Consider the following 25567-nt stretch of genomic DNA (forward strand, 5'->3'; position numbering starts at 1 on the left):
TGTGAGTGTTTGCGAGAGTAAAGGTTGCGCTAAATTCTTACAGTATGAAGAATACCAAGACGACACTTCTTTCGCACTCACCGCGGTTTTCTAATCGCTAAGAGACTTAGCTTCTATAGCCGGCAGGTCACGGGATTGAATCCCGGCTGCGGCGGTGGTGTTTGTGATGGAGGTGAGAGGCTTGAGGCTCGTGCGCTTAGATATATGGTCACGTTAAAAAACCCCGACTGGTCGAAATTTCCGGAGCCCTCCACTACGGCGTCTCTCATTATCATACGGTGTTTTTGGGACGCTAAACGCCAATAAATAATATAATTACCTCCTGTACACATGAGGCCACAGCCCTACATCTTAGATTTTTCTGGTCTGCTTTCGTTACATTCGGGATAGTGGAATGGGTAAAAGTAAAATAAAAAAAAAGTTTAAAATGAAATATTTCTTCTCGCGTGATTGCACTTCATTCAGAAAGCAACCAAAGGGCCGCGAGACTTGACCGTGTAGTTAAGATCATGCCTTCTCTGGCAACAGACACTGTGTTCAGACTGACTCTTTCAAGCCGTGAATTGCCTATAACGATCGGCCTTCATCCTGAAGACGGCACTCCCTTTGTTCAACAACGTTCAAGTGCACGGCACGGCATTGATAAAGGACACGAGTTTGGTATCATTGTTTTCTTTTTCTTCACGTTTTCTTCGATACAAGCGCAGGAGCGTGTTGTAGCAATGACCGCTCAGAAAAAAAATAAATGGTGGCCATTGTGGAGCATCTAGGAATCTTTTAGGAGCCAATAACTACAGCAGGAACTGTTCCTTTATGAGCAAGAAGCACTTTGCTTCACATTGTTCCGGCACAAAAAAGTGCGAAGTTCTACTCTCGACATTGGTGTGGTAGAGCATGGCTGAATAATGGTTTTGCACTTGTATCGTCATAGCTACAGCAAGCCCCGCCGTGGTGGTCTAGTGGTTAAGGTACTCGGCTGCTGACCCGCAGGTCGCGGGTTCGAATCCCGGCTGCGGCGGCTGCATTTTTGATGGAGGCGGAAATGTTGTAGGCCCGTGTGCTCAGATTTAGGTGCACGTTAATGAACCCCAGGTGGTCAAAATTTCCGGAGCCCTCCACTACGGCGTCTCTCATAATCATATGGTGGTTTTGGGACGTTAAACCCCACATATCAATCAATAGCTACAGCAAACTTTTACTGGAACGATGAACTATTATTATGGCAGCAACATTATGGACACTCTCGGCTGGATTTCGGCACCGGCGTCGACGTGGGCGTCGGCATCGATGTCATGCCACGTATATGTATACGTATCTATATATGTGAAAACTCTAGAGAAAAACAATCGAAAAAAAAGGTCCCACGCTTTGATTCCGGTGCGAAGAATCGAACGTGCGACTTCCACGTCATGGATGCGTGGCGTTAACTACTGAGGCACCGAGGGGCACCTCCTTCAACGTGAGAACTGCAAGCTATCTATATCATCACTTACCGCTGTTGGTGGGCATATCGGGGGGGGGGGGAGGGGAGGACTTTTGTGTTTTCAACATTATCAGCAAGATGGTGCAATGAGCGCGCGGTGGCACTTATCTCTCACACGTATAGTTAGCCCGTGGAGAGGAGGGAATTGGACGATCTCTCATGTGCTCTTATCGTCCGGTGAGGAGGATCATAGGTGTTGGATGGCGTAAGGCTTGCACTGGAACGAGTCTGTTGTAGTTACAGGGCGCACAAAGGTCAGTGCAATCGTTACACAGCCTCCGTTTGCGAATAGGGCGCCCTTTTCAGACACAGCGAAGTAACAACTCAGGCGCTTATTCGCGTTCATCTGTACCTTTGAGTACGTTTTGTGCCTCATTTGCGCATGAGAAACGCGGGGCACGTTACGATCTGCTTGCCATTCTGCACGTTACCTTCCAATAGGTTGCTATCGCGTTCATTGCTTCGCCTTTGCGGCAAAGCCGTGACTTTTTGACTAATCACTGTTTATCTTCCAAGCACTTCTGTTGAAGCCCTCACTAACGGTTTTCTGAACACACAGAAAATGAATTTTCAAGAAAAAACTGGCACGACGTCAATGTTTGTGGCTTAGGTGAGAAGTAATTTGTGTACTTGTAATAAAAGAGCATACGTTTATTTATTATAAGGGCCAATTAGCAGTAAATAAAAATAAAACCTAGTGTAATGATTACATTGAAACGAAACAACAGTTATCGAAATGGCGTGCAATTGTTTAAAGCAAAGTCAGGGGCCAATAAACAATGTAAGCATGCACGGGCGCCTTGCTCAAGCAACAAGAACAAAGACATCAAGGCTTGCCCCGCCGCGGTTCTCTAGTGGCTAAGGCACCCGGTTGCTGACCCGCAGGTCTTGGGTTCAAATCCCGGCTGCGGCGGCTACACTTCCGATGGAGGCGGTAATGTCGTAGGCCCGTGTGCTCAGATTTTGGTGCACGCTAAAGAACCCCAGGTGGTCAAAATTTCCGGAGCCCTCCACTACGGCGTTTCTCATAATCATATGGTGGTTTTGGGACGTTAAACCCCACAAATCAATCAATCAAATCAAAGACATCAAGTCTTGTGGTCAGGTGTCATTGAAGGTCACTCCGGTGTCAAGCTCTCGTTTTTTCACGTGAAAGCCACTTCCCTGCAGCTGTCGCGATACCAGTTTGCTTTTCTTCTATACTGCTTCTTCAACAAGAGCAAAGGCGAGAGCCGTCTGATCTATGAAAGTTAGAAAAGCGGTACCCGCCTCCCCCTCTTACTACACGGAGTCGTCTGGCCACAACGTTGTCCAATCTGCTGGACAAATGGTCATGGAAGGGGCAGCCGTCACCGCCACGGCTTTCTTAATCGAAGCTCTTGCTCGCTTCTTTCGTCTTGACAGATGATTGCAATTTATTTCATCGCACGCCGCCTTACCACTTTAGCCCCGTCTCTGCATCCTTGCACCCCTTCGTCTGAACTCTTACTCCTCCGAAACTGGCTGCTTCTCTTGTCAAGCCAGCTGCTGGGAAGCCAACGCTTCTCTTTTTCAACGTTTTACCACTTACATCATTTATGTACTGGTTCAATTTTTTTTCACTATTTTAACGGCTTTTTCTCTTTAGCGCTGGGTTTTCACTCTGCGTTCAGCGAATTGTTTGCCGGGAGATCTAGTCGTCACAACCGCTGCACCCGTTCATTGCCCATTTCTTTTAAGACTAAATGTTTGGTAGTGCCAGTCGTGTCGCACTTTCGGGAATGTCTTCGCTCAAATTTGGTTTTTTTCATTCAATTACAAGGGCTTTTTCAAGCCACCCTTGATGTCCATTTATAAAGAAAAAACACTTTAGAGGCGGAATCAAAGCAAAAACGTGACCATTGGCGAAGTCAGCTTATTCTTCAAAGTTGCAACAATCATCACGTAATGACGTCCTCTTTTGACGTCATCAAGAAGTCATATGTGAGAAGTAGTGCGACTCGATAACATGACATCATCCCTTGGTCAGAGATGAGACCATGTCAGTTGAACATTAAAATGCGATTGATTGTAGAAAACTTTTGATTGGGGAGGGGGGAAAGAGGTACGAGCAATACGATCTCTAGAGAAAAAAAAAGACAGGAGTTTCGCCTTTGATTCATCCCGGGTAATTCACTGATGGGACACATGACCTTTTTCATACGGCTCTACTTGTACACAGGTTTACTAGATGTCAGCAAGAAATGCTTAACGGGGTCATTAAGGTGTGCATGAGTGTTAGATCACGTGGTTTGCGGTATACCCAAACTCCAGATTGTCTTTTGTATCCGAAATAAGTGTCAAAAAGCAAGCTTATTGCGCTATGGAAGCTGACTAATGGGCACTGAAATAGGCACTTATCATGATTGAAATGTATTGTAAGCTAACCTAACTAACGAACATTTGTTTTTGGTTTACTAGAATAATGAATAAAACGAACGTAAATAGTGCACTTGCACATGTTTATTTTCATTTTTTCCCAGGAAAACATACTACTAGGTGGCGCTTGTGTAAGTAGCGTTAAGTGCATGGTAATTTCGTGCCACGTGTAATTGCGGAGTGCATTACCTCTTGTAAAAAATTAAATCTCGCCAACCAACGGAGAAGCTCTTTTCACAAATACGGCACTTACGCCTATAGTAAATGAAATGAAACTAATTTGCAAAAAAAAATGATGATCCTAGTGATCTAACGCTTGCTAATGACACGTCAATGCAGCTACAGAAAAAAATTTCAGCCCAATAGTAATCTATCTTCAGAGCTCGCAGCAACTGTGAAAGCAAACCAATAGCAAACATACCTAATGGAATGATTATACCCCTTAAAAGCTGAAGGCTGCTGTCATACATGCTTATTTTGCTGCTACCACGAATCTAAATCGGAATGTTTGCCACTTCATTAGTTCGGTATATTTTTTTACCATAACCGTGATATCAACCTACTTCAGTGAAGTCATATTATCCCTTGAATTTCCAAAACCGTTTTGCACGGCGCACAAAAAAAAACAAAAAAGCAAATCCTTCCCGTTAGAAGATATACCAAAAACTGATTAGGCAGTTGAGTAGGCGTGCTAATGGAATTGACTCGCGTGTTTAACATTTGTTGGTACTCGTTCAGTTGAGAGCCTAAGTTCTCTCTGAAAGTGAGGAGAACGCGGCTGCATCTTAATCGCCTTCATAGAAAAGTCGCCATTAAACATTCTTTGCGCCACATGGATAAACAAAGAGCTAGAACAGAGATGGATACCTGCTTTGCCTCTTTCAAGCAGCACTTATATGAACTGACAGATAGATTTCAGGAGCTATCAATTTGAATTGAAAGGGGAGGGGGTTGATGGAAAATGCCAGCACGCTACTAATGAGCCCTTTCTGAATCTCATAGTTTGTACTGATAGGTGTACTCTCACCTCACCTTCTTACTCGTCAAAATTTTTTCTGCAAAACTTTTCCATTTCCCTCCCACATAAGCTTTTTGTATCATTCTGCAAGAGTTCTCTCTATTCTTCTAGTTTAATCTGTTTTCTCTATGACGTGATCTGCCAAATAGGGAACATCCTTGACACCATGCACTCCGAAAATGTAGTTACTCTTGCTTTCAATGCACAGAGCAATATACCTTGAGCCGAATTTATTTGAGCCGGTACAGATGCTCGGATTTATTTCTCATTGGGCTCAACTGACTAATTGGAAGTCTGACTTAATGAGAATGCTGTAAATCAGCAGCAGCAAAACCTGATAGATTGTCTGATGACTACGAGTGTGTTTCAGCAGCTTGGCTGGTTTAAAAAAGACCAGTACGCAGCACTTTTCTCCAGTGTAAGCGGCATATATTTACACGTTTTTGTAGTTTTTCCCGCAAAACGGGAAATAAAAATAAGTTTATGTGTTATGTGGGTTTCTTTACTACCCGATCGCAGTTACTACACAGTGCTCATACAAGCTTTACTGAGGCTGAAATTTACAAGAAAAACAACAGGAACTAATAATTTAGGTTCCTTGTCGTTTCCGCGATGTTAGTCCTAATTATGTAAAAGCAACTTACCTAAAGACTTTCCTTTAATATCCTAACCATCACACATAATGCAACACTGTATTCCGCCACTGTTTTAATCCTTATTTATTTTTCCTTCCCAGCATAGACTGATGATACCTAGGCATCTTTGATGTAGTTTTCGTCCCACGTTTTGTTCAAGAATAGGTGATTTTGAAGGAATCAGGCTTTGTAGCCACGTATAAACGATTCAGAAGTTTTATAGCAACAATCATTAACTTGTTTACAGCGCAACAGAAGCACTGGACAAAGAAGGAGCAAAAAAAGAAAAGAAGGCACAGACTCACAACGCACAGCTATTCTTTCTTTTTTGCTCCTTCCCTGTACTGTGTTTTTTGTGTTGCGCTGTAAACAAGTTCAAGATGGATCCCAACCAGCTGGCTCAACTTACCGTCTTTCTGCATTCTAGCTGAAATTTGGTGCCAGCGTTGTCCGGCCACAGGGGCGGCACAAGGAGGAAGAAAAGGGGAAGTGTGCCCACCTCTTTCTAAATAAAAATTAAAAGCTTCAGTGGCCCCTTCATTGCTCCCCCAAACCAATATTGACATTATTACTTCGCGTTAAAAATTCACATATTTTAGCGTATTCTTGCATAACAGTGAAATACAAAAATATTTGAAATACGAGCTGGCAAAGAAATACCTCAAGTAAATTTTGAAACGGTTATTTAAGAGCACTACGTTTCCAGCTGTCAACGCATTTGCATGCGAAATGTTGATCCTCATACTCTAAAAAAATTCTGAACCGTATCTTCTCGTAACACGGCAATATTTCCTTAACATTAAAGCGATACCTTTGAAGAGCTCGCTTCAGAAAAATTCCGGCGTCAGCTTTGGCGTCGTTTGTTTTGAGCTAAAAATCATCATCTTTGCGTGACTAAAAAATCAGCCATCCTTGCTTGACCGAAAAATTGAAAAAAATTGCAAATATAAATAATAAAGAATTCTGGCTATGCGTGAGGTTTACCCACACAGCCAAAAAAAAAAGGTGGCCTTTTCCGCACTTCAGAGGAGTGACTTCAAACAGCTCTTTTCTTCGTTATTTCCGACTTTATATACTTGAAACGCGTTGGCCAGGCTTTGGCCAACACGAGATTAAATCTTTTTTTCATACCAACCAATTCTTCGAAGTCAGAAGCAGATGTGTGGCTGTGGGCGCCAATGTGCACAAAGCCACATCTCTACTTGTGAGTATCCCCTTTTGCAAGTACCACTTCAACGTACTAGCGATGTCAGCAACTGCGTTTGAATCGTAAATGTATGATACTAGCCTTCAAGTGGAATGTATATGCAGACTTTCCTTATCAAATTATGCCCGCGGAGCCTATTTCAAGTATCAGGCTGCATGAATAACGCAGTATCAGGCTGTAACGCTCCGCATTGATTTCAAGCTTACTTCTAGCGTGTCTAGAATTCCTTTTCTAATTTTTGTTTTTGCATTATTCCGTCTACTCGCGTAAACACGCAAGAATTTTTTTCAGTTATACCATCAGTAAAACTAAGCGACGTTCTTACCGAATCAGGTATTAAATCAAGAAAATACTTCTGATCGATTAAAATCATTCCATATTACTGCTGTAATGACCGAAACCGGCCTACACGCTGATAAACCTTGCCTGTTATTCTTGAATGTCACACATTTATAGAGATGAATGGTCACGGAAAACTGCGTGTATGGTTATTATATTAAAAGGAGATGACTTGTAATAAAAATAATAGCGTTTAATGGGGTGGAGGATCAATAGAAATACCACCATATAACACAAAATTAACCGGCACCCGTAAAATTTTCAGGCTCACAAAGCGACTTCTTTTGATAATTGCACCATTTATCTTATCACATTACCTAAGCATGCCGTAGGGCTGTAACGAAAGAACTTTGAAGTATTTAGGGCGTTTCACGATAGCTCTGAAAAATTGCTCCTGAGTTTCGGTATTAAGTTTTGGGGCCTTCATCAATCACGCGTCAAAGACCCTGAAATGAATGCTTCTTTTTTACTTGTTTATTTTGTCATGAAGAAAACTTGTCCGGTTACTGGTGGAGTTTACACAGCTCTGTCGACGATAGAGCTCAGTCCAATTTTCAATCTGAATCGCTTCATCAGTCAACGCTGCCCAGATTTATAAATAAAAGAAAAAAACCGAAGGCAACGCATACTTTGACGCTTGTAGCTAATCAGCAGAATTCGTTCCAGTTACGTCTGTTTTTTTTCTTAAATACCTACTTTTTCATGTTAAAATTATATTTATGGACCAGTAAATTTCTCAACGGTGCTTACAATAGGAACACAGTTCCATGAAAACACATGGGCTTTTATATCAAAACGCTAAATCTTTAGATGTCCCTTAAAAAACTAATATTGTTCACCCGCAGACCCGGCGTCAGCACGAGTGATGCAGAAATCACTATCAGATGATGAAAAAACATGTGATGTTATCTAGACGTCCCAAGAGACCTAAACTCGTGAGGTCATCACTCAGTGCTCATGACGTCACACAACGTGAATTCACGTGACGCCCTCATTGCAGAATATCACCGCTTGGTGAACGTTGGGCCGATCACAAAATCAGTTCAAAACGATGTCGAGTGCAGAGATTTTTCGGAGGTCTTGTGAGGACAAATCCACCGACTGAGCATAAAAAGATAGCTTGAAGTTTCGAATAACCTTAGGCGAAGAAGGAAACGTCACGACAAAGCAATATTATTTATTGGAACACTCTCGAATTTGGAAAAAAATAATTGGCCCGAATCGGCATGTCACACTGCAAATGTCATCGAAAAACGATATTCTTGCGTCTGGAAAGAGTGAAGAAAACTTTTATTTGATGTTATGCGCAAGAAAGTTGCTGAATGGTATTCTGGAGGCGCTGCGTTAGTGCCTCGAGCGTGTAGCGGAGGCAAGCGAGCGCATTGAGGCACGTTAGACAAAAGCGCCATCTGGCAGTTCGAAAACGAAGGAGAGAGAGAGAGAGAATAAACTTTATTGGGTTCCAGCATGCGGGATTCCCTCCGGCCGCGCAGGGCGTGGGGTTCACCCTATCTCACGTTACACTAGAAGTCCTAATGTCACGCGGGCCTAGACCTCAAGGCCTTCGTGCCCCGGCGCCGCTCGGGTTACTGAGGGTGTCCCCCTTTCGCCTTTGCAGCGCCAGTGCGACCTCGAGCTGCCGGACGGCCCTTCGCTGGTCTTCTGGGTCCGTAGACCCCACACGCTGTTCTACTTGCGGCGGTAACACCGGACCGTCCGCGCTGTCTGCGTCACATCCCCAGAGTATGTGAGCCAGGGTGGCTCTCGCGCTCGCGCACACACTGCACATTTCACTCACGTAGAGTTCGGGGCACACGTGTCGCGCTAGCGATGGGGTCAGCACAGTCTCGGTTTGGAGCTGGCGCAACCTCACCGCCTCCCACCGGGTAAGATCCTTGTGCGGAGGCGGGAAGCCACGCCGTTGCTCCCTGTACCACGCGAGGATGTCGCCGTAATCGAGCAGCTGCTCCTCGCCTTCTTCTTCGGTCGCCGTCGCGTCTTCGGAGGCGGGCGCGGCCGCGGTCCGGCACGTGGCGAGACCACGGGCCGCGGCATCCGCCTCCTCGTTGCGGTTCGGAGATCCTTGTATCAGGCGCCAGGCAACGAACGCCCTGAACTGTCGCTCAGCCGCGGGACCGGACAAAGTGACAAACAAGGCTCTACGCAACATCAGCGACGCTGCAGTCTCGGCCCTGACGAAGTACTTCAACGCCTGCTGGACGAGCGGAAGCCTTCCCAAGCAGTGGAAGACGGCCAAGACGATACTACTGCCCAAGCCCAACAAGCCGCCGGGAATAGAGGGCCTGCGCCCCATCTCGCTCACGTCCTGCGTGGGCAAGGTGTTGGAGCACGTCCTCAACAACCGGTGGCAGCGGTACTTGGAGGAGAACGGTCACTACAACGACTCCATGCTAGGATTCCGGTCTCGCCTGGGGACGCAAGACGCGATGTTGCTGCTGCAACGCGAGGTACTAGAGCCAGCCGGAGGCGCTCCGCAGAAAGACAACCGGGCCATTCTCGGCCTGGACCTGCAGAGCGCCTTCGATAAGGTGGAGCACTCGGCCATCCTTGCCTGCGTGGCAAAGCTCAACATGGGCAAGCGCACGTACGACTACGTAAGATCCTTCCTCACTCGTCGCACGGCGAGGCTAGAGGTGGGAGGCGAACGACTCGAAGAGAGGGAGCTAGGAAGCGTCGGAACCCCACAAGGGTCCGTGATATCCCCGCTTCTATTCAACATCGTGATGATCGCCGTCGCCAAGAGCCTTGACGCGCTTGGACCGAAGATCCGGTACTGCATCTATGCCGATGACGTCACGATATGGGCGACGGGCGGCAGTGACGGCGACATCGAGGCCGGACTGCAGGCAGCGATCGACGCCGTGGAGACCACGCTGAGAGACACGGGGCTGAAGTGCTCACCACAGAAGTCGAAAACGAAGGAAGGCGTGTGCGCCTGCGGAGAATGATGCGCGCTTGTCTCGGAGGTGATAAGGTGCAGAACGCAAAGCGACGGGCAGGTGCCACCACCGTGTCGTCTTAGCAAAGCGTTGGAAGCACTTACCTTTTTGAGCATCGCGTTGCACTGTCAGCGCAGCGGGATAAACAGTACGGTCCCTAGAATTACTTGTGTGTGCCTCTTCTAGAATAAAGCCATACATACAAACATCGACGTGTTGTTATGGTGCCTCAGATATGCGCAATAATTGATTTTTAATTGACAATCGCAGAAGTGTGAGCGCTCAACCTTGAGCAATATTGGTGGGCACTGCGGATGGGGTTGGCCGTTCGGTGCCGTTTGAGATATCTGTAAGGGCCGACAAACAGACCAAATTACAGACAGACAGACAGACAGGCGGACAGACAGACAGACCAAAATTTGTTCATCGAAAGTCCCCAAGTAAGACTATCGTCTTTAAAAAAGGTATCAGCTAACTGGTCGGCTGTCAAGCGGTCCGGCCGGGTGGCCGGCAGGCTCGGCTTGCCGGTCCCTACGTAGGACTAAGCCGGGTGCGTGTCTTAGTCGCGTTCCGCGGGACCAAAATAAAGTTATTTTCCTTCCTTCTCTCAGCTTACTGGTCCTATGTATATTCCACTGAAACTTCCACTACTTTTGCACATTAGTCAGGTTCCAACTGAATCACTCACTTACTCAGTCACTCACTCACTTACTAAAGCATATTTCTCCCTGTTTCCAAGAACTTGGTCTTCAGTGTGCAAGTTTGCCCTGTTTTATGGAAGACTTTCAGCAGCTATTATTCTTGAAAAAGGAAGGCTAATGATCAAGAAGAGCTCATCTGCTGCAAGTGTGAGTTTTGCCCTCACCCGTGTGGCAGCGTTTATGAGCAACGAAAGGGGCACTCTCGAATTTGGCAATCAACTGGAAAGAAATCAGTTATCACCGCATTCTCCATTCAACAAGATTTGGGTTGCTGATTCAAATATCACATATTTCTAACTGCAACATACATACATACATACATACATACATACATACATACATACATACATACATACATACATACATACATACATACATACATACATACATACATATATACATACATACATACATACATACATACATACATACATACATACATACATACATACATACATACATACATACATACATACATACATACATACATACATACATACATACTGGACGTTTTAAACATCTCATCTTGTATACGCTTTAATACGGTGACTTTGATGACAGGGGGGGGGGCATATATTTGCAGAGCAAGCGTGTCGCAACTGTTTATTTTTAGTAGTATATTATCCTGGGTTTGGGACTTACAACGCCAACAATTATTTTTGAAACATTGGAGAGGGAAAAGTTCGACTCCCGAAATTCAGTCATCTAAACAGAAAGAAAAATTCCGTGAGACGCTTCTCTTTCGTCAAGTTAGCCCTTAATAGGCTGTAACCTGAACATAACTTTATACACAAAAGCGCTAACAGCTACTGTGTGTCATTGAAACTGTTAATCCCGTTTTTCAGCGCAGATCTGAAAGGATGAACTAGAAAAACCTGCAAAAAATAATCAGACAGAAAGGTTTCACTTTTGTTGTTAATGAAATTGCCTCCATGTAATCCATTTCATGCTGCTTTTTCGTTCTTCAGGTCCTCAGTAGAATAATTCTCAGCCCAGCCACTGGGAACTTAGAAATAAACTGAGTGAATCTAACGCGACTGTTTTTCTTAGGGGATATAGTGGAAGAAAGGGAAAAAAGAAAAAAAGAAAGTAAAAAAAGGAAACAAAGGAAAGAAAGAAAGAAAGAAATGGAGAAATAAAAAAGTCGCACATGCTTTCAGCAGTACAGGCATGTTGTTTTGGGGTTGGGCCCCTAATGAACCATAACACAGACAGCCCCGCACTCCTTTCATGCTCCTCTCCTTCCTAACGCCCCCTTTCCTTGATGCTCTTCCTCCGCTGAAGAATCATCGGGACTTGGTAATTGCTTTTCCGAAATTGATCAACAGCCTGATTCGTTTCTGCTCCTTTATAACTGTTCCCGCTAATACTTCTGCGTTTCTTTCCTTTCTTCAGACTCTCTGCGACGACGTTCTGAACGAGCACATTCCAGAAATCGTTCAGCTGAACGCTTTTTCAACGCAATCGGCTGATGCAGAACCGTGCTATTGGTGTAGCGGCAGTGTCGTTGAAATTGAACGTAGCGTTACGTCCTTCGCTTTGTGTCGTAATATTCGTTCTTCCGTGTGCAACACGCTATGTTTAGCGCACGACGTTATTGTTTCATTCTTTTCCATCAGGCATCGCATTATCAGAAACTGCTTTTGGTAATGTTTTTCATAGTTATATAGGCGCGCACTTATGTTAAGCTGCTGGGCGCGAGCACTTGGGTTTTTTTATGGTGCTTTGATCATTTCGCACTCGATTCTCGCGTTGTTTGCTAAATACCTCGGACAATACACCACTTTCCCGAACCACCACTGCTTTCTTGCGCAAGGGGGAGGTGGGGGCAGATCACCAAGGTTTGCAAAGGAACCGCCAGCTTTGGCAATAAAGCACGGTTTCCCGTGGTATGTAGACAAAATCAGTAGGCGGCTGCTTTCATTGTATGTGTTGTGTTCTTACCGTTTCACGTTGAAGCGACAGGCCGTAGGAGAACCACTTTGCTAACGCTAGCAAAGTGGCCGTATTCTCTCAAGATGGTGTTTTTCAAGTATTACGGCAGGTCAAATTATAAAAGAACTAGACGTATTTCTAGAACATTTCAGTTTTAGAGCGTAGCTCTTAAGCACTCGTTCCGGCGTTCAGTGGCGCCGCCGTTGTTGTAACCGGTAGAGCAAACAAAGACAAAACAGAGTGCACACGGAGTGCAGAACATGGAAAACTGGGGAGTGAACAGAGCGTGGGAAAAATTGAAAGACAGTGGTGAGACAGTTTCTCGAAAACTCATGTTCTCTTGATGACGCAAACCATGCAGCTATGCAAAAATATTCCCACCCAGTCCTTTTGAAAAATGAGCGCCATATGTGATGAAAGTACGTCGTCTACCACTGCAGCTACACGATCTGCCCTAGCAGTGGCACAACGCCGCCAGCACCAAAATACAGTGAAACGCAGTCCTGAAACGGATGCACTAATTGCAAAACCAGAAAACCTAAACAGCCACGCCTTGAATTCATAATAAGGAGTGTCAAAGTCGTCAGTGAACTTTTTTCTATATTACACTCAATGAATCACCGCAGCTGAGAAACTAAACTTCTCCCTTTATCCTACCACTTGAACTTTGTATCACTCTATTTCTAGCATTCATCTTTACCTTAGTGTTTCTCTTATATCTTCCTCATGGGCCCTGAATTGCCGTGGCTCGAATTTACTCATCTAACTAGAACTCGTCCATACCAATTGGGCAATTGAATGTTTACTAAACCACGTCAAGGCTCGCTAAAGATTCTTGAAGTTGAAAAGCGTTTAGTCATTTCGCACTGATGCACGACAACCGCTTGACGCATCAGCGTCAGACTTTTTTCATTGTTAAAGCGCTTACTCAAGTTAGTCCGTACAACGAGCCTCACATTAAAAACCACGGAAAGCCCATCAAGGCGCGCAAGGCAGCCCGTTATGCAAGTTGCTTGATGGAAATAGCGCTTTTCTTGGGGGCACATTATCTTTTCAGACCTCCATTTTCTCTCCTTTTGTTTGAAAAAACTGACTTATTTTTGACGTCCTCTTATTTTAAGTTTTGGTCTCGCCAAAACTCTTCTAATTTGTCTTTTTTTTAGTTTTCTTAGGCAGAAATTCTTAAAAACAAGTCTTTCAATTTGATCGCTCGAAATAATGACTGGCCATGAAGAGATTAAAAGTTCGTATATTTGTTTGGCTTTTGAGGCATGTATTTTTGTTCTCGCAGATGTTTCAAGATGAATTTTTTGTTGATGCGTTCTTATGATGTAAGTTCATTTGTGTACACTCTTTCTTAGATTGAAGTGACTCTGCAGTATTTCTAAACAAATAAATTAAAATAAAATGATTTATTTACTGAAAGCAAGAATGTTGAAGTGCAAAATTTTAGTTTCCGAAGCCGTCCGGAACATAATGGTCACTATTTTTGTGCCTAACCTTAACTTTCGCTTCTACAAAAAGTTTGCGCTACCCGAAGTTAGTACTATTTAGCAGTTTAATGAAAGAGCAACTAGCCCCAACAAGGACTTTGCACAAAGTAGAACAACGTCACAAACAAGGCACTTTGTATACCACCTCACACGACAACGTTCGACCTTCGCTTTCTCAACCACGTCTTTCAAACCGACTTCTTTGTGTGCACAGTGACGCTAATAGATTGCTGGTGGGCGACACTCTAAACACGGGAGCAGACGGGGTGAGGAGGTTTTTTATTCGGGCCGATAACTGATTCAGAAGGCAGCAGAGAAAGATGACCGATGGAAGTCCAGAGCTTGCCAAGAATACTGTGCGGCCGCCTTCGCTTGTACACTATGCCTGTTCTGACTCAAACATGATTGATTACGATCAATGTCCATCTTGATGAGACCACCCTTTTGTTCAGTCAATTTCGCGATGATGGCACGGGATTGTCTCTGTATACAAGCTTTCTTTTCACTCTTTGATTCTCTTTCCGAGAATAGCACTCGCCACATGACTGATGAAAGAGAAGAAAGCAAGGGCGCTGCTTGTCATGCGTATTGCTGTGTATCAAGAGTTACTTGAAGAGCCAACAGCTGAAATGAAGATTTCTCATGAACGAGGAAACCTTCTTTTTGAACGCTGTATGGCAACATGACAGCAAAAGATTCTCTGCACTGGCCGACTCTTCGATTGTGCCTGGATGAGCATTAATTTGGTGATTTTGCCGTTCTAAGATGACCGGGGCAGTGGCTGTTGAGAAACCGAATTTTTTTTAGTAATGCGATAGAATACAAGAGACACTGTTCAAAAGACGCTGCATCTTTTTTCAGCAGCATAAAAGAGAACGCCTGCGGTGTCATTAGAGCGTGTCCTGCTGGAAACGCCCTGTAGTAGTACACTCCTAAAGTGTTTCCAGTGATTAGCACCGATGTGTCCACTTTCTCATTTTGCTGTATAGCAGGACGAGAAAGGCGACAATGTCCTGCATGCTATGAACGGGATGTATATGTTTTTCTACACAATTCTCCCATGACTTGCCGTATCACGAAATGGCACCTGGAGTACAACAGCAATGCTCCAAACAAAGTTTAGCGACCACCTGTAGTATGCTTCACTGTATGCGTGCTGTTAAATGCGCTTTTTTTGATATTCTATTCTTTACTCAATTATTCTCCTTTTCATATGCAGGAAAGCACACTGCACACAGTCTATTTAACGTCCTTGTCTTTCGCACATTCCTTCTCCCTCTCTTTTTTACACGCATAAAATCTCACAATGATTTTTATACCAACATATCATGCACCAATGTAAGGTACGCTCTAAGCATACCTTACAATAGTGGCAGTCTCATATCACTGTCACGGGTAGTTTAATACTTAAAAGCAAAGCTAGGCTGTTTTTATCGTTGTTTATGAGAGCAGTCCCGTATATATATAGCCACTAGAATAGCTTGACCAAGGCTTTTGTGTCGTATGTTGAAGAAGATGCTTTTAAAATTGCCTCGTGTTCTCAACGAGCTGGTCACAAGAAATACGGTGTTCCGCTCGTCACATCTCGGCCTCGGCATTGTTATCCTGACAAAATTGTGGCAAAAAACCGAAGAAAAAATGAAAGGGCAACATTAGCGCGTGAGAAAAATCGAGCAATAGCGTATTGTGCTGCGCTTTCACCGCATAGTGCGGCAAAATCGGTCAGCGCGAAACCAAACCACACTAAATGTTCTAGATCAGCGGACAACGGCCAGATTCCTCTCAGACAAAAAAAAACTGAAAAAGATAATCACGATGCTTGCCATGGTTTTGCCCTTTGCGAAGCAAGGGCTGGAATGCTTTAACTATTGTGTTCTCAATCGTCAACATGGGGTATGTGTTCCCATCCACGTCTGCTATAAGATACAACGTGCCTAACCATAACCTGTGAGTGACAAGAACAATGCTACGTGTTAGATGTCGGCTATTGGAGCGAGAGCATGTATTGAGCTCATGGGTACTGCAGCGGGAAAGGCAGTGGTAGCTTACGTCCGGCCAGACTCACTCAATCGCAGGGCCGATGTTCTTGTCGAGCGGTAGTGTTTAGGAGTCAGCACCTTCCCGGTTGTATTGTTATCTGAACATCCGATGTTGCGGAGAAACGCATCGATTCACCTGCATTATATAGAAATTCTGTTGTGCATCAGGTATAGCAAAAGCATCAGAAACTGAATCAAACGAGTCTTATGGATTTGAACAGTTTATACCGGATGAGAAAGGAAAGCGGAGGAAGTTACGTGGACATGAGTACCCAATTGGCTACATAGCATAGAATGAGAAAGTAAAAGAATAAAGTATAACGGGAGATCAAAAGGTTGCTATATAAAAGCACAATACAAGCGTTAAATTCATGGGGTGCCTGCGCCTCCACAATTTCGCTAGTACACTAGGATCACGCTTCTCGAACTTCTTGTCTGCAGTATCATTAACTCATTGATTGATATGTGGCGTTTAACGTACCAAATCCATCATATGATTATGAGAGACGCTGTAGTGGAGTGTTCGGAAATTTTGACCACCTGGGCTTCTTTAACGTGCACCCAAATCTGAGCACACCACGGGCTTGCAGCATTTCCACCTCCATCGGAAACGCAGCCGCCGCAGCCGGCATTCAATCACGCGACCGGCGTTTCAGCAGTCGAGTACCTCAGCAGTATCGCTAACAACCAACTATCTCTGTTCTCGTGAGTCAAAGCGTGCAATATGTTGCGTATTCGTTCTTAGCGTCAGCCCCGCAATGCAAAATCTGCATTGGCAAAGCCATCTTGTACAGTTATTTGCGAAGCCATGCACTGCCATACGGTCGGGAATGAGAGAAATCGACCGAGCGACGAGCTTGGCGGACACGTTCGAAGATGGCGTTTGTTACATCGAGCTCGTTTTACTCGACACGGCCAACTAAGCTGATCTTCATTACTTACCGCTTCACCGAACTCCCTTAGTTTTGCAGTATATTGATTAAGGAACGTGCCCGGATCACTTTGAGCACAGTTACTCTGGCGACAAGCGCGTTGCTTCTCTTTGACTTCGGTAAAATGTTTTGGTACAATGTTTGCACAACGGCGCCGAGTGCAGCCGGTGCTGCCATTACGAAGGCCAGAACGTGTACTAGCGCTATCACATTCACCGTGAGTCAACCTTGTTTTTTCGTCACATGCTTTCAAAAGTGCGTGTTTATGCGGATCTTAGTTGAGGCGTTAACTATCAATAGCATAGTTCAATATGTGGACCTTTTTATGGTAGTTAAAGCGTTCGTTTATTTCGCTAAACCCACGCTCGGCGAGTGCGACGGTTCGCGAATTTCAAACTTTCGAGTAGCGTAAACAAATGCGAAATCTGAGGCTAGCCACTAGTAAAAATATTAAGAATATTTAGGCGCGCACTTGAGGTTGTGAATATGTGTTGGGTGCAGTATCACAAAAAAAACCAAAACACACTCTGGATACCCTACTTTTAGTCTTGTCAGATCGGATTTCAACCTGCTTTCTCGGCTTCAAACGTGCAGCAAGCGTCCGTGGTTTGTATCCTCTCAATTACTCTCATTTGTAGTAGCCTCCAGATGAACGCTCGAAATCGCAGACAGCCCACTTTACTGAAAGTCTCGACTTCCAAAAACAGTACATCTGCTGAAACCCCACTTCTCCTGCTGAATCTTTAAATCAACCGTAAGAGCCGATTCTGTTCTTAGACTGCACCAGCAAGCGTCTTTCTTGCTTTCTCGACTAAACATACTCATTTTCATAAAACAGCCAGGAAAAGCAGTTCTTCCTACATCTAAAATCCAGCTGATTTCACGAAACATCTGCCTGATGAATCGTAATGATTAGTCTTGGTTTCAAATTCTTAAACACGTGTTTACAATTTTCTGACTGCTCTTCTGTAAGCATGACTCTAGTTTTTTGGTTGTCCAGTATAATGCAACTGAAAAAAGGCCTCTTTACCTTTGTCCATTGTACATTACTAAACTCCCAGGGTCCCTGATGCATTCGTCTACGATGACCAGAAGGCAAAAACCATGGTTTTTAAAGCCAATATTTAAGACGATAGTCGTTCTTGGGGTACTTCATAGCAGAAATATTGCTCTGCCTGTTTGTCTTTCTGTTTGTTTGTCTGCCAAACGATTCAGCCACCAAATGGAAGTTTAAGCCCTTGCTCCACGCCCAGCCGTTTTTTTCTGGTGGCTGCGTTTATACTTGTGAACATTGTCAAACAAAAACAAATAATACGCATGTTTGAGGTGAAAAATCAATACCTAAGTATTAAATTGCGCGTTTTATTCACTTAGGAAACACATAGCTACGTATGTCTGAAAGCCGCTGTGTTTAATATACTGCGCTGTGTTTATTACACCCTATTAACGAAAAAGTGCGTTGCTCTTACGCTTCTCTAAAACGACATAGAGCTGCCACCTAAAAGTGGCTCTGCGTTCCACAAAAGCTTTCGGTTTCTTGACATTACTGCGAGATGTCGGCCTAATCTCACGCCACGCCTCCAGACTGAAAACTATTGTCTTTTTCACAACTTCAGCAGCAAAAAACGCTGACAACGACAGATTTTTCTTTTCAATAGATGTACTGACCCTCTCTTTCCTTCCCACCCTTCGAGCGTTGTATGCACTTGGCGTAGTTTTGCACCGAGTCCAAGATAGGAGGTATTGTCACTTGTCTGCAAGACAACTGCTTTTATTGCCTACAGGATCGGCCCATATGTGACCATGGCACGATTGCACGAAATGGCATCATCATTTGATTCACATCGTGTTTCGCGAAGCCATGCTGGCTTCACGATGACATCATACTGATGTAGAGATTTCCGGCATCTGTGACTCCATGATGACGATAGATAGTCATGACGTGAAGCCGTAACCTCTCGTGTGGACTCCCTCGACGCTCACTTTTCACTTTTCATCATCATCATCATCATCATCAACAACAACAACAACAACAACCTGACTACGCCTCCTGCAGAGCAAAAGCGTCTCCTATATTCTGCCAATCAACTCGGTCCTGTGTTTTCTGCTGCAACGTAATACCTCCAAACTTCCTAATCCCATCTGCCAACCTATTTTTTCTCTCTCTCAGCGTTAGCCAGCCTTCTCTTGCAACACAGTCAGTTACCTTAATGAACAGTGGTTATACTGCCTACGCGCTGCGCGCCGGACCCATGATTATTTCTTCTTTTTGATTTCACGTTTCAGGAAGCATTTACTGTTTTGGCCGTAAAGAACCAGTCAACAGGCTCCGAAATTTTACCCCCCCCCCCCAACAAGCTCGCGTATCTTTCCTACACCTGACCAACCTCCTTCAACACGCAGTGACGTCATCTCAACAGTCAGCAACATTGACTTCATTACTGTTTTTTTTTTTGAGACTTGGTTTAGACCAGTCGACGAGCTGCGTGCTGCGTCACGTCACCGGTCGCCGAGTTGACGTAACTGCGCGTGGAAGAAGAATGGTCGCGCGTAGGGAAGATGCGGGAGCTTGTTTGGGGGTGTGAATAAAATTTGGAGCCTGTTGACTGGCCCTTTAATAACTACGTCGACGAGTGCGGAGGTGTTATAAAACTGCCTAGTTACACACTGGCTCAAATGTACGCACCGCCAAACAGATAGCAATAGTGATTTTCATTACATTCTCCTTCGACACGAAAATGCGAGACGAAGCAAATAATGAAGATTCTAAGGCTTTCAAGAAAGCAAGAGGGCAAGACAACACAATTGCTGGGTTTTCATGTTTGTTTTTCTACTCATTTGTCCGTGTTCGCACAACTTACGTCCTTTTATGAATAACCCTTTCGAACTAGGTAAACTTTTTGCTCTCCTGAGCAGCACTAACGTAGCCTATTCAATACAATTATCCATCTTTTAGCAAAAAGTAAACCAGGAAACACAGATTCTTGAGATAATAAGAAGCCTAAAAGAAAAATTCATTCAATCATATGAAGTTTAATATTCACGGCAGTGTGTTTTGTTAGGGCCGTTCAACACGCATTTGTGTTCAGCAAAGAAAGCCCACATTAAACGTAGCACAGCGAAGAAACACACAAAATGTGCACTGATTAACAACCGCAGGTTTTATTACATTAGCCCAGTGATTTGTGGCAGATCTGGCGCTCATTCGCCGAGTAAACTTTCAGATCATCGAAGTTTTGTTGCGACTTCGATGTTAGGAAAAGGTTACTCATTAAACATTAAAGCTTCACAAGACATCTGACACACTTCGATCGTGAAGTTTTGTTTTTTCGCTATTTTTTATTACTAATTGTTGCTTTCTATCAGGTTCAGGCATGACTACTTAACGTTGCACCCACATTGCTAAACCTTCCCATCGAAGGCATTACTTGTTCCTCATTCTTTCAATAAGCATGCTATGATGCACTTCCAAGTGTTCAGCCTGTAAGTGAGATGTTTGTCCTTTGAACACCCATTTAGTCACTTCAATTATGCCAAAGCAGGAAAGAAAATACGCCTTATCAGTCAGCACTGGCCCCCTGCTTGCTACGTTGTTGTTCAGTGTGCCCCATTCGACTTTCCTAAACTAGAAAAAACTATTACCTATTACAAAGAAAGAGCATGAATAACACGAAACTTAACTACATATGCACAACCGATCAATAGATGACGGTGCCTCATTCCAATTACACGCGCAAGAGCCGTAAAACACACAATATATCGTTACCTACAGAGTGCTTCAATTCCAAATGTGCGTGACCATTTGAATGGACCTAGCGAATGACATTGACAACCTTCTTTCACCACTGACATTTTCACTCAAACTCATCTATGTTTCTCTTATATTTGCATTTAACCGTCCAATCAGCACACTTTATTGCCTCATCCCATTTCTACCCGAAAGTGCAGTAACGTTATACGACATATCAACATTTACAGAGGGCCTCATTTCGTCAAATTCAAAATGATTCGAAGGGGCGATGCCAATTACATTGGCAATTTCCTTTGATCAGTGACATTTGCCAAAAAGCTCCTTTAAATGTCTATCTTCATCATCATCCCCGTTTGACTGCTGCCCCGCCGCGGTGGTCTAGTGGCTAAGGTACTCGGCTGCTGACCCGCAGGGCGCGGGTTCGAATCCCGGCTGCGGCGGCTGCATTTCCGATGGAGGCGGAAATGTTGTAGGCCCGTGTGCTCAGATTTGGGTGCACGTTAAAGAACCCCAGGTGGTCTAAATTTCCGGAGCCCTCCACTACGGCGTCTCTCATAATCATATAGTGGTTTTGGGACGTTAAACCCCACATATCAATCAATCAATCCGTTTGACTGCTTTGTAATTGCATTGCTTATTACCCGTTTACTTTCTTCTATATTTCCCTCACATACTTCTACGCTACACTCAAAGCACATAGAGCGAACAGCTGCACAATCCCAGCAGCTCTGTCCCTTCCTGTTGACCTTTTATCCTAGCTGTTTATTTTTTTTTTCATTCCCTTAAAAAAAGACGTCGTCTTTTTATTTGTTCCCTCCTAGTGACCCATAAAATTCTAGATAGCCATCCAGCAACATCGCCATAAAAGTCGAAGCTAACTCTCTTCTTGCGCGAATGTGCTGAGCCCCGAGGGTGTGACCGGAAAGACATCAATGTCAGGTACTATATCTAGGTACAGCTAGTCCGGAACACGTTCTGCCCAGTTCACGCGTTCCATTAATGCCAAACTTGGTCAGCGGAGAACACAACAGGGTAAGAACGAAGTTTGGTGGATGTAGCGGAAAGAAGTACAAAAAAAATGAATTTCCAAACGCAGCCATTCGGCTTGCACTTAGGGCTCATCACTAGTGTATAAGTGGCAGAGACTACAGCTCATAGGACTGTTCCTTTTTTTTCTTGCCGAATCATTCCCTTTCCGCGAAAAGATTTGTCCGGCGGTATCTCTGTCAGTCTCTTTTTGTGTACCTACAGGCAACATTATTTTCTCTGGAACGCCCGAAGTCCCTAATTGTCATAAAGTCGCTTGCCTCCCAAGGCACCCAGTGGCAATTTATCAACCAACCGCTTATAAAAAAATCAATTTTGGAATGGCGGAAAAATCGAGCTTCACGCCGAGGAGCATAAAAAGCCTCTTTAGGTTTCGGCGAGCGATCCGCCTCGTCAAACGACTGTGACAATCCAGGGTATCTGCATTTTAAGTTCTCTCCCTTCCTCTATCTAATTCCTTCTCAAATATATTCATATTTATTTATATATATATATATATATATATATATATATATATATATATATATATATATATATATATATGACAAGACTTTTACATGACTCTTTTCATTCCACCGAACGCAGTTACGGCTGTATTTCACATTGAATCAAAGAACTACATTCGTTCGATCACACTTCATCACTTTAAGCAGTTTTTTTTTGTTTTCAATTAAAGTGTGGCACACAATCAGTGTGTTCACAAAGCACAACTTTACAGCTAGACACTGCCACGTCACGGCGCACTACAGCACCCGTGGCTAAATGTGCAGCATACGATTTCAACTCAGCCAATGGCAGTGTTAAAGTGCTTTCGGGTAAGTCACTCAATTGATCTTGAGTACGTTGCATCACTTGACGAGTCAGGAGCGGGTGAGTTTCAACTGACAGTAAAATCTATTCGTATATAACATTCCGCGTGCTGCTCTAACATTAGGCTCACATGTTCCCCAGAGCCCTCTCTATAAATCGACCTAATTTTCAGAATATTATAAAAAATTTTAAATGCGAAGCATTTCTTAGCGAACTTCGGCGACATTGAGAGTATCTATCTATCTATCTATCTATCTATCTATCTATCTATCTATCTATCTATCTATCTATCTATCTATCTATCTATCTATCTATCTATCTATCTATCTATCTAGCCACTTACGTTTGGGTGCTCTCGTGGTCACCCCTTTAACTTGGCGTGAACCAAATTTAGCATGAAAGGGTAAAAAAGTTTGACAAATATGACGCGCTGGTCAAGACATGAATATTGTCACAATCCCGTCGCGTATGTCGTCAAACACTTCCCGTCAGACAGTGGCACATACTCACAGGCGGGAATGTGCCACAGGTGATTTACACTTAGTATCTACCCAGGAACGACGAGAACACACATGGGAAATTTTAACGCATGAGCGTTAAGCAATACCCGACATCGATAGCGTCGACACCCCGAAGACAGAGAATACATATCAGTGTTCAGAAAAACCTCACATATGCAGCGTTGGCCACCCGACTAAGGCAAATAATAAACTTCTTAGTCCATTAGTCAAAGCAGGAATCGAACCGAAGCATTCTGCGTGGCAGTCAAGCATTCGATCACAGAGCTACGCGAGGTCTCGGAACTACTTTTCAAATAGCCGCTAATTTTCGTGAAACGTCCATAGTGGTTTCAGTGCTGCCTACCCAATTATTTAAACATTGCATAAGTACTACTTTCATACAGCCGTCACGTGAAGTTAACGTGAACTGTGGTGAGGCGCCATGTGCTGTAATTCATTTAAGCAGAAGTGTCAAGGGCCAGCATTTTCGCGAGCATCAGCGCTTTATATCAGCTTCTGGTGTTACTAAAACACATTTCCAGCTGACATTGTTGTGCAAGCGGAAATCTCGTTATATAAACATCTGCAACTTTTCAACATATGTCTCTGCGTGCAACATTTGTACATATACTTAGCGTCACTTCATGACGTGTCGCTCAAAAAAAAATGCAGCACGGTGAACTTCTCTCTGCGTGCTTCGCATAAAGTTCATTACCAGGTACGTGCGATCGGCCGATCTTTAGATGCGGAGCATCTAATACTCGAGGCTTGTAGTGCGGCACCGTCCGCAAGCTTCCTCCTCCTTCTTCCACCATCTGTGCATCCCTTCCTCCTCTACACACCGCGCGCGCTTCACTCCTCCACCATCTGTGCACCCTTCCTCCTCTACACACCGCGTGCGCTTCTCCTCTTCACGAACATTCGCTAGCTGTATAATATAGCGCGCATGCGCCGTCACGCTTCGAGAACATCGGCAGCTGACGCGCGCGCATGCGCCGTCGCGCTTCGAGAACATCGGCAGCTGACGCGCGCGCATGCGCCGTTGCGCTTCTCCTCCTTCTCGAACATTCGACCGCTGACGCGCGCATGCATCGTCACCCACCATCTGTGCCGCGCGCGCTTCTCCCCTTCGAGAACATTCTACAATTCTCCTGATTCTCCAGTGGACGCGCATGCGCCGTCGCGCTTCGAGAACATTCAACAGCTGACAGTGCATGCGCCGTCGCGCTGTATATATACTCAAGGTCGGCGCTCGCTCGCTCAGTTGCCGCTCGTCGGTTGGTTTGTACGGCGCGTCGACGTCCAAGGTCGCGGTAAAATGAATTCCAACGAATCCACAAACACAATGATCGACGTCCCTTCGACCAGCGCCGCCCTTTCGCATACGTGTGTACGCGTTCACTCATTTAACACCCCCTCCTACAACCACGTTAACCAATTTAGCCATCGACCCAATTAAGTCGCAATTCAACACCCCATTTCACAACCACGTTAACCAATTTAGCCTACTACCCAAGTGAGTCGCACTTTAACACCCCGTTAACCAATTATATGCTCCGCATCCTCCTCAGTGTTCCCCCGAGGGAAGCTGCGGGCAATTTTTTTCAGGAGTGTTTTCTACAGAGTAGGGCTAGACATAATTCAAACAAAGATATATGATCTTGCTTATCACATCATGAAATACTCGGAGTCGTATGATTGTATTAGTATTAGGCGAGAAATTCATTGGTCTAAGTAGCACGCAGAAAGCAGAAATAGAAACGCGTGATGAGAGCATTCGTTCTGAATTGTCGCGTGAATTTTCACCGAGGACGCAAACGAATACACTGGACTCGCAAGCGAACATTCAAACTGATCATTTGCCCCAGAAAGTGCCTACAGATAAAGTTAACCCAGGAGAAAGCCAGTGCTCAAACTTTGTGCCACCTAGCTCAAAGCTTCAAGATAGGGTAGCCAAAAATTGCCAGCTTTACCGCCTGTCAACGTCGTAGCAGCCCCAAACCTGAGATTTCATTCGCGAGTGCTCCCAAAAAGGAGTTTATATCATCCGCCGAAAGAGGCATATTTCATCGGCTTGAAAAAGTAATCTCAAGCAAGCGTAAATCTACTCCGTCGGCAAAGATACCACTGCTTCCTTTTCTATTACCTGGCAAAAAAAAAACGCTCGACTGCACTCGACTTCTCGTGCCCTTCTACTTTCAAAAGCTCCTTCACTGCATTAGCGACGTCAGCAACTTTGTTTTTGGGAATAGTTAAGGTGTACGCTTTCCACATTCAAATTTATTTCCTCTATTTGATTCTGAATATTACATGCGACGTG

Source organism: Rhipicephalus microplus, chromosome 9 (assembly GCF_043290135.1).
Source record: "Rhipicephalus microplus isolate Deutch F79 chromosome 9, USDA_Rmic, whole genome shotgun sequence".
Lineage (NCBI taxonomy): Eukaryota > Metazoa > Arthropoda > Arachnida > Ixodida > Ixodidae > Rhipicephalus > Rhipicephalus microplus.